At 41.9% G+C, this 9,118-nt stretch overlaps 2 pseudogenes; one reads left to right on the top strand and one right to left on the bottom strand.

Moving 5' to 3' along the window:
• Positions 1–633: 633 nt before the first annotated feature.
• Positions 634–1,494, top strand: LOC143655241 (beta-1,4-galactosyltransferase 6 pseudogene; annotated as a pseudogene).
• A 5,367-nt stretch (positions 1,495–6,861) lies between these two features.
• On the bottom strand, positions 6,862–8,271 carry LOC143655514 (synaptonemal complex protein 3 pseudogene; annotated as a pseudogene).
• Between the last annotated feature and the right edge of the window lie 847 nt (positions 8,272–9,118).

The following is a 9,118-nucleotide window of genomic DNA, read 5'->3' on the forward strand; positions in this document are numbered from 1 at the left end:
CGGCCAGCGCAGGCGTCTGCGTGTCGGCGGGCGCCCCGCGGAGGCCCGGACGCTGCGGGCCCAGAGGCAGCGGCGCAGGCCCGCACGGGGGGTCCGCGCCCGGGAGCCGCCCCGGAGCCCGACAGTCTGCGGTTCGCAGCGGGTCTCCGCGCGGGCGCCGCGGGGCGCAGCCGCGTCTCTGCGCACCTGCAGCCCCTGCTCCGGCGTCCGGCTGCTGGAGCGCGTCCTCGCCCCGCCCGCGCCTTCCCGGGTCCTCCCGGGTGCGCCCCGCCGGCGTCCCCTTTCCTCCTTCCATCCCTGCCCCCGGGTCCTCCGCGCCTCCCCGCCTCCGTCTCTCCTCCCTCCCCGCCGTTCGCCCTCTCCCTCCCCTTTCCTCCTTCCCGCTCGGACCCTGTCCCGCAGGATCGCGGCGCTCGGGCCCCGCTGCGGTCCCGGCGCTCTGAGTGCGCGCGTGGAAGCGTGGGGCCTGCGCAGGGCTCCCGAGCCCCACCCGAGAGCGCGGCCTGAGCTGCGGGCCGGGAAGGCGTCTGCGCGCAGCCTCTCCCTCTCGCCGTCCGCCTCTTTTCCCTCTGCTCCCCTTGTCCATCCGCGTGGCTCCTGGCGTCGCAAATGCATTCCCCTTTTGGTACGTGCTCGAGGGATTATGTTGAGAGAAAAACGTGAAAACGATGGCACATAGGATCAGGCCGTACACTAATAAAAACCCTACACTCAGCGGTACAGGGGGATTCCTCAGTGTCAGTGTAAGAGAAGTCAGTTTGGCGGAAATTCATCAGCTCTTCTCCAAGGATTTCGATTTTGAGCCAGGAGGTCACTGGAGGCCTAGAGACCATAAACCCAGATAGAAGGTGGCATTTCTCATGCCCTTGCGTAATGTCCGTGAACATCTTCCAATTTTTTTTTCTTACACTGGATTCCAATACTCCGGAATCGCGTTTATGTCATGGAACAGACTGGCGCGCGGCCTCGTGACGGTGCAGTGCTGTGGGCTTCAGAGAGGCAATGAAAGGGTCTGGGACCGCGCAATTTTCCATGATGTGGTTCACCTGCCGGAAAATGACCGGAACTATTATGGATGTGGAGAAATGCCACATCATTTTGCAGAAAAGCTGGTTAAATGTATATTCTTCCATATGAAGAGTTTTTGGTGGTGTGAGTGGATTGAAGGCGGAACAGTTGAGAAGGATCCGTGGCTGTCCTGATGCCTTTTCGGAATGGGAGGAGAAGATGAACCTTTGGAATAGAGTTCACTATGCTGCGTATAACGTGACAAGACCAGAGGGAGATTTAGGAAAATGAAAGTCTATTCTTCATCACCATCGAGAGGAAGTCCAGTTTTTAGGGCGATATAAATTATTAAGCTATTCAAAAGAGTGTCAGTACCTTGATGGTTTGAACAATTTAATATATACATCAAAAATACTGGTTGGTAGGTTGTATGCAAATATAAATATAAACCTCATGTCAGAGTTAGCGCCAATCAAAGACTATTAAAAGCAGCTCTCATGGTAAGATAGTAGCTCTCATGGCAAGAAATTTGTAGAGCTGTGACCCAGATCCCTGCTGTCTGACACCATACTTTTATCATGAGACAATCTCCTTTAATAACCAGCATATCATGAGGATGAAAATAATACTTAAATGCACTTGAGTCACACAAAAGATGTAAATATGAATAAGTAATGACATAAAAATCATTAAAAAGGTGGGCAATGGTGGCTCAGTGACACAGAATTCTCCCCTGCCATGCTGGAGACCCGGATTCGATTCCCAGAGCCTGCCCATGCAAAAAAAAAAAAAAAAAAAAAAAATCATAAATATCAAACACAGAATGGGGAATCCATTGTGGAAATAACTGCTAATATGATTTTGATTATATGAGCCTCTGAGGCTTCTTTAAAGTTAAATTTGAAGATGATTCTTTTTAGGTTATTTCATGGTTAAAATTCCCTGTATTGTGTCTGTTCTTCTTATCTTGTAGGTACATAGCAGACATATAATGGAATATATGAAAGCCCTGTGTCCCCAGTACTATGTTTATGTTCATATATGCGCTCTCAGTCAGTTCACGTAGCAATCTGTGAAGTGAATATTATTACTGTCATTATGCAGGATGTAACATCCCAGCAATGAGCAATTAGTTTACCTTGGTGTTCTCCCTCTGTCAGCAAACTTCTTTATCTTATGAATGTGACCTGTTTGTGTTATGTGTCTGAATTAGTCTATTTGCTTTTTGGTAGAATTTATTATTAAATGTGGTCTTAACAAAATCTATAGCTTTGTCTATATGCATGTCAGTTTTAAGGTGCATATATGCCATTACTTTCTTCCTCCTTCATTCATCAATTAAGCAATAAATATTTTTTAGTGCAGATTCATATCTGATCCATCACACACTCAAATTCAAACACTTTTTTGCTATTTGAACTCTTACCTCTCATTACGAACTGTGATTACACTTTTCAAGGAGAAATGAAAACACAACATTCAGCCCAAGAACAATCTAATGCTGAGTGACATCTACCTAACCTTCTTCATTCCAACAAGTCTGATAAACAGAAGTTTGCAAAAATCTTCCAACAGTTAAAATGTTTTAACTTTGTTTTATTTTCTTTGTTGGTTTTCCCTAGGTATGATGAAATTTATGATTTATTCAGCAATTTAATGGTTTTGCATACATTAAGTGGGTGTTCTATAGTTACTGTAATTATTCAAAGAATTTTCAGAATATTGCCAAATCAAAAAGTGATGGTTTTGATAAATGCCTCTGGATATCTGAAAGACGATGGAAAACTGATTTTTAACATAAAGTAAGAGATTTTAATAAGCCGTAAGTTTGTAAGTCTGTAAGTCAGATCAAATCACAACTTTGCTAAAAATCTTGTGAAGGTCCTCCAGTTCATTTGAGGAAAAGCTAAAAGTCCTTGCAGTGGTATCACAACATTACCTATTCTAGGTCACAGTGACTTTCCCGACCTCTTCTCCTCTCTCTCTCTGCTCCAGCTGCACTGGCCTCCCTCCTCTTCTGTGAACACATCGTGTACTGGTTTGAAAGGATGTATGTACCCTAGAAAAGCCATATTTTAATCCCAATCCCATTTTGTAAAGACAGCCGTTTCTTCTAATACCTATTCAGTATTGTATGTTTGAAACTGTAATTAGATCATCTCCCTAGAGGTGTGATTTAATCAAGAGTAGTTGTTAAACTGGATTGGCTGGAGACATCTCTACCCATTTGGATGGGTCTTGAGTAGTTTCTGGAGTGCTATAAAAGAGGAGACGTTTTGGAGAATGAAGCGATAAACAGAGAGCAGAGAAGAATGACATAGCCATGAGATGCAGAGTCCATCAGCTAGCAATGAACTTTCATAGCAAAATGACGTGTAGATCACTCAATAATTTCTGTTTTGAAGGTAAATAAAAACACAGGAGATACTGAGGGATGTATTAGATGTCACATCACCGACAGGCAGTAGGATGGGCTGGAACCTGGACAGTTCCCACCCCAGGCACTGGTCAGTGAGCTCACTCACTGCTCAGTCAGGAGGTTTTGGACATTTGCTTCTTAAGGCCCAGGTTTGGGAACTTTCTCCCATTAAAGTTACAGCTCATTTCTTTGAATTCCTCACCGGTCTATCTGTACTTCAGGAATTTATACTCCTCTCTCTGAAGATAGTTTCCACTCTTCTAATACCTCCCACATGGTTGTTTTACAGAATTATGATCCTGTTTGCATTTATTATAAAACTCATACTAAGGTGTTAAGAAGTGTTGAACATGTTCCACACTCCTCTAAATAATTCCAGCTAGTTTTGATTCACTCTTTGAAATAAGAGACAATTGTGGACTTACCTGCTAAAACAGAATAAATATGCTGATTTATTTATTTTGAATAAATGGACTAAATTGTAGTGGAAAATTGAAAAATTCAACTGTGTAAAAAAGAAACATATACAGAAGAAGAGAAATCAACATACATGGAGAAAAAGCAAAATGATAATAGTGGTAAAAGCAGAGCTTAAGGCTTATCAAGTGTTCATTTTAAAACAACTTTTTTTCATTCAATATATCTATTAAGCCTAATATGGCTAAAGTGGCTTGTTCAATATCACAATTAGAAATAACTGAGCTCAGATTTGACTCAGGCCATCTGGCTTCGAGCTGCTGAATTCTGAACTGATACATAATGTTTATTATGCTGGATAAATAGCCAAGATTCAGAAAGGTGATGGGCAAAAGATAGATGGTCCTGAGAGGGACACATTTTCTGAAAACAAATGTGGAAAAATACGTTTTTGTTGATAATAAATTCTTAAAGAAAATGACAAAATGATTTTATTAATATTAATCTACTGAGATAATTAGATAATGTCACTAGAGGGCCTATTATTTACATGCATTTTTTTTGCAAAATTGTCAATACTGAAACATTTGCCATGCTTGTACATAAAAGAAGATGTAATGATACTGTATACACATATGCAATTATACTTTTTATTGAAAATTTCTGGAAGGATATCCAAGAAAGAAAGAAGTTTTGTCTTAGAAAGAAGGATTCATAATTTAAAGAATAGGGAGAAAGATTCTTATTTTTCTTCTTACATTCTTCTGCTTATCTTGGATATTTCATCATAATAATATATTCTTCTATAATAAAATAGAGCTAATCAAGGGTACAATGTTATTGAAATGAAAATTCTAACACTTGGAGAAACAATATTGCACTTTGAATATTATTGTAAATTTGTAGAACTTTTATTAACAAGAGTGAAAATTGGAGACGACATAAATGTATCAATGAACAAATGATCAAATAAAAGCTTTTATCAAAATGTATGCATTATTACACAATAAAATTGATCATTAAAAATGGAAATTACAACAACATGGGAAGAGTGCTCATAATTCTAACTGAAAATCAGAATATTAAAAGGTATTTTATGATTATTTCAATTACATTAACCATACATGAACAGAAATATACATGAGCAAAGATCTGAAATAGAAAAATCATAAAACTGTTCAAATTATGGGATTTTTTTTACAAACCATGTTTAAGAAGAAATATCTTGGGGAACTCAGAGTAAAGAGGGACATATATGAATACAACACAACTTAAGTTATAGGAATATTGAAAATTGTATGCCAGTGTGCTGTCCTAAGCAGAAAAGTCTAAAATTCCATGTTTAATAATGGGATAAATCAAAGAGTAATTTAAAGAATAGTTTCACTCCATTTTGCAAGCTTCAAAGTGTAATCCAGACATGTTTCATCATGACCATCAGTGTAGCAGAAATGGCAAAGACAACAGGTAGTCAAAATAGATTCTTTATAAAGCATACTCTACCTAAGATATTCAAGTGGGCAGATATAAAAAGACATAAAAATCAGTGAACTGAATTGAGCATTTTCTTTAGGAGGTATTCTTTATTAACATTAGTGCTTCTTTGTGTTGGGATAGTGATGGTCAAAATTCAAATGTATATAAATGCAGAATACATGAAATATGTATGCTTATGGCTTGTGTGTCTGTGTGTGTGTGTGTGTGTGTGTATGTATAAAATATTCTTTTTCTTTCTAATTCTCATAAAAATTCCTAATAAAGCAGAACAGGTTCAGTCACTTAATTTTTTAAAGCAATTTAGTCAGTTGCCCAAGGAGAGAATAAACTCTGCATTTGTCAGTTTCTGTGGGACTCAAATTTTGTACAAGACATCTTTTATTCCAAAATGCATTGGTTCGATGCAGGAAGTTTCTGAATCAATACATCAATCTTGGAGGCAGGCTCATCTGTGATTTATAAGGATTTATACTGGATTCTGGTGCACACTGAAGTCAGTTGAAAGTAGCAGAGCACGGAGAGGAACTAAGGAATTCAGAGCCCAGCCCAGCTGATGTTCCTAAGATGTCACTTCTTTTTTTCTCACAGATCAAACCTTTTTCAACTGATTTCTAACTACAGCTTCTGATCTGGTGATGAGTAAGTGTGTGGCTGAGCTCATTCTGTCTGGAAAGCATAAAGCATAATGTGCAGTTGCTTGGAACTTTCTCATTGTGGTGACGGCTGAGACAATCTGGACCCCTGGGTGTCCAGTCTATTTCTCTCTGGTCTTCCTGTCCTTTGCTACGCCTGCTGCCACCATGGTCCCAGAATGACCATGGAGGTCCTTGCTAGAACATCACTCCCTATGAGCGCATGGCTCGGATCTTTGCAGCCCATTTCCATGGTTGTCTGGAGATCCCTGTGCTCACCATCGTGGCCTTTGACCTGTATGTGGCCACTTGTAAGAATGCTCCTGCAGTGTAGGACCATCATGAACTGGGTTGTGTTGGCGATTCTGGATTGGGTAGGAGCGTCTATCAATTCTTCAGCACAGGTTTTCCTAGCTTTGAAATTATCCTTCTGTGGCCCCAATGAGATCATCACTATTTCTAGGCCTCGCAGTCCTTTTTGAAACTTGCTTTTCTGGATCCCTTTGTGATAAATTTACTAGGTGTGACCAATAGGGGGGCAAATGCATGGTGTGTTTCTTAATCTTATTTATCACCTATATTGCCACTTTATGCTCTCTGAGATACTACAGTACAGAAGGAAGGCAAAAAACTCCTCCACCTTTACCTCCCACTTTGTTGTGGTTGCCATTTGTTCAGTCCCATGTATATTCATGGAGAGAAAAGATTCATTCTATAGTTTTTTTTCCCCGCATAACTGTTTACATTTTATTGGGGATGAGAGAAAGGGAGTCTTGTTTTTTAACAAAAAGCTAATGATTAACAAGATATAGTTATTTAAACTAGAATTTAAAAACCACTATGAAGACTAATACATGTCCCTTAAACCAATGTTATGTTTGTATCATATTACTTAGGTTTAAGTTCTTTCCTCAAAGAATCATCAGAATACCACGATTGAAGAGACTTTCGAACACTTGCCATCTCTTGTTGCTGAGTGTCCGCCATGATTCTTTTCTGCAATGGCCATTTCTTTTCTATGTTCATTCTGTGCACCAGCTAGAAGACGTTCATGATTCTCCTCCAAGTCCTCCACACTCGACGAATTGCTCATACAATCGTTTGATTGTTTTCAGTCCCTGGCTCTGAGCAGTTCTAGATTGCTGAAAAACCTTCTGTTGCTGTTCAAACATATTCGCTAATTTTTCTTCTTGTTCCTCAGCTTTCTGCACACCTATATCCCACTGCTGAAACGGAGTGAGCACTGCTGAGAATATTCTTGGTTACGTTTCTGCCTTTGCCCTTGTTGTGCTTTCCAAACACGTTCAGTTTTCTGGTTACGGGTTTTGAGAGAAGCCTTGGTATACATTTCCACTCTTTTTCTTTCAGAAGGGCCTTGTTAATGTCAGCTCCAAATCTCTCCAACATATTCTGCACTTCACCCCTCCATATCTTCCTCAGTCATTCCAGCACAAGGCCTTTTCTGCCCATGCTTATCAACTTTTTTTGGAAACTTCCCTTCTGTGAGCTCCTCCTCAGAGCTACTCAGCTGCTTCTTGCCCTCTGTTCTAGTTTGCCAGCTGCCGGAATGCAATATGGAACCAGAAATGGACTGGCTTTTAAAAAGGCAAATTTAATAAATTGCTAGTTTGCACTTCTAAGGCTGAGAAAATGTCCCAATTAAAGCAAGTCTATAGAAATGTCCAATCAAAGGCATCCAGGGAAAGATACCTTGGTTCAAGAAGACTGATGAAGTTCAGGGTTTCTTTCTCAAGTGGAAGGCACATGAAGAACACAGTCACAGTTCCTCTCTTGGCTGGAAGAGCACATGGTGAACACGGCATCATCTGCTAGCTTTCTCTCCTGGCTTCCTGTTTCATGAAGCTCCCTGGGAGGTGTTTTCCCTTTTCATCTCCAAAGGTCACTGGCTTGTGGGCTGTTTCCTTCTCATAGCTATGTTGTTCTTCTCTGTTCTCTCTGAATCTCTCATTCTCCAAAATGTTTCCTCTTTTATAGGACTCCAGTAAACCAATCAAGACCCACCCAAATGGGTGGAGACAAACCTCCCCTAATCCAGCTTAACAACCACTCTTGATCGGGTCACATCTCCAGGGAGATGATCTAATTACATACAGTATTGAATAGGGATTATTCTGCCTTTACAAAATGGGATTTAAATTAAAACATGGCTTTTCTAGGGGACATACATCCTTTCAAACCAGCACACCCTCCTTCTTGAAGTCATAGGTGCTGATCACCTGGTTCCCCCATGGCAGGCTTACTCGACGTCCCCACAGACTTTCCTCCCAAGGGCGCCATCCTGACCAATCTCCTGACCTCGCCGGCCATGCGCAGCCGCTGGCCCGCTATCCTGAGCTGGACGAACTCCTCCTGCTCCTCACCCCTGAAAAACAATTAATAGGCCAAAGGCCGCAGTTACCAGTCTCCAAGGACAAGCCCCGCCACTGCGGCCACCCCCACCGCAGCTGCTCACCGAGGCCTCCCCTTTGCCACCGCGAAGCTAGAGCCCATTCCATAGTTTTTTATGGAATATTTGAAAGTCACTTGAGTAAAATAAAAAGTAAAGGGTGAGACAGACACAGGGAGAAGGCCGTATGAAGACGGGGGTGTCTAGGAGCCAAGGAATGCTGAAGGAGGTTGGCCACTACCAGAAGCTGGAAGAGGCAAGGAAGGGTTCTCTCCTGCAGACTGCAGAAGGAACACAGCCCTGCTGTGATTTCAGAGTTCTGGCCTCCAGAACGATGAGACGATACCTTTCTGCTGTTTTAAGCTGCCCGGTCTGTGGTACTTTGTTACAGCAGCCTCAGGACACTAAGACACTTGGGTTCAGACTGCTGTGACAAATCCTACACCATGGATTGACTGAAACAATGAGGATGGATCGTCCTGGGGTTCGCAGAGGCTAGGAGTCCTGCCTTCTCCCCCAAAGACACTGTGGTGCCTGCTGCTGGCAACCCTTGGGTTCTTGGCTTGTATTTCTGCCTCCGGTCACAAGGTGATGTCTCCGCCTTTCCTGCTTCTGTGACTTCCTGGTTGTCTCCATGAGGCCCCAGTGACCTGGATGGTGGCCCACTCTCAGTCAGTCAGGCCATGCCTTAATTAAAAATAACAACTTCAAGAAGTCCTCTGTGCAGTGGGTCACACC

This window comes from Tamandua tetradactyla, chromosome 14 (assembly GCF_023851605.1).
Source record: "Tamandua tetradactyla isolate mTamTet1 chromosome 14, mTamTet1.pri, whole genome shotgun sequence".
NCBI classification, from domain to species: Eukaryota; Metazoa; Chordata; class Mammalia; order Pilosa; family Myrmecophagidae; genus Tamandua; species Tamandua tetradactyla.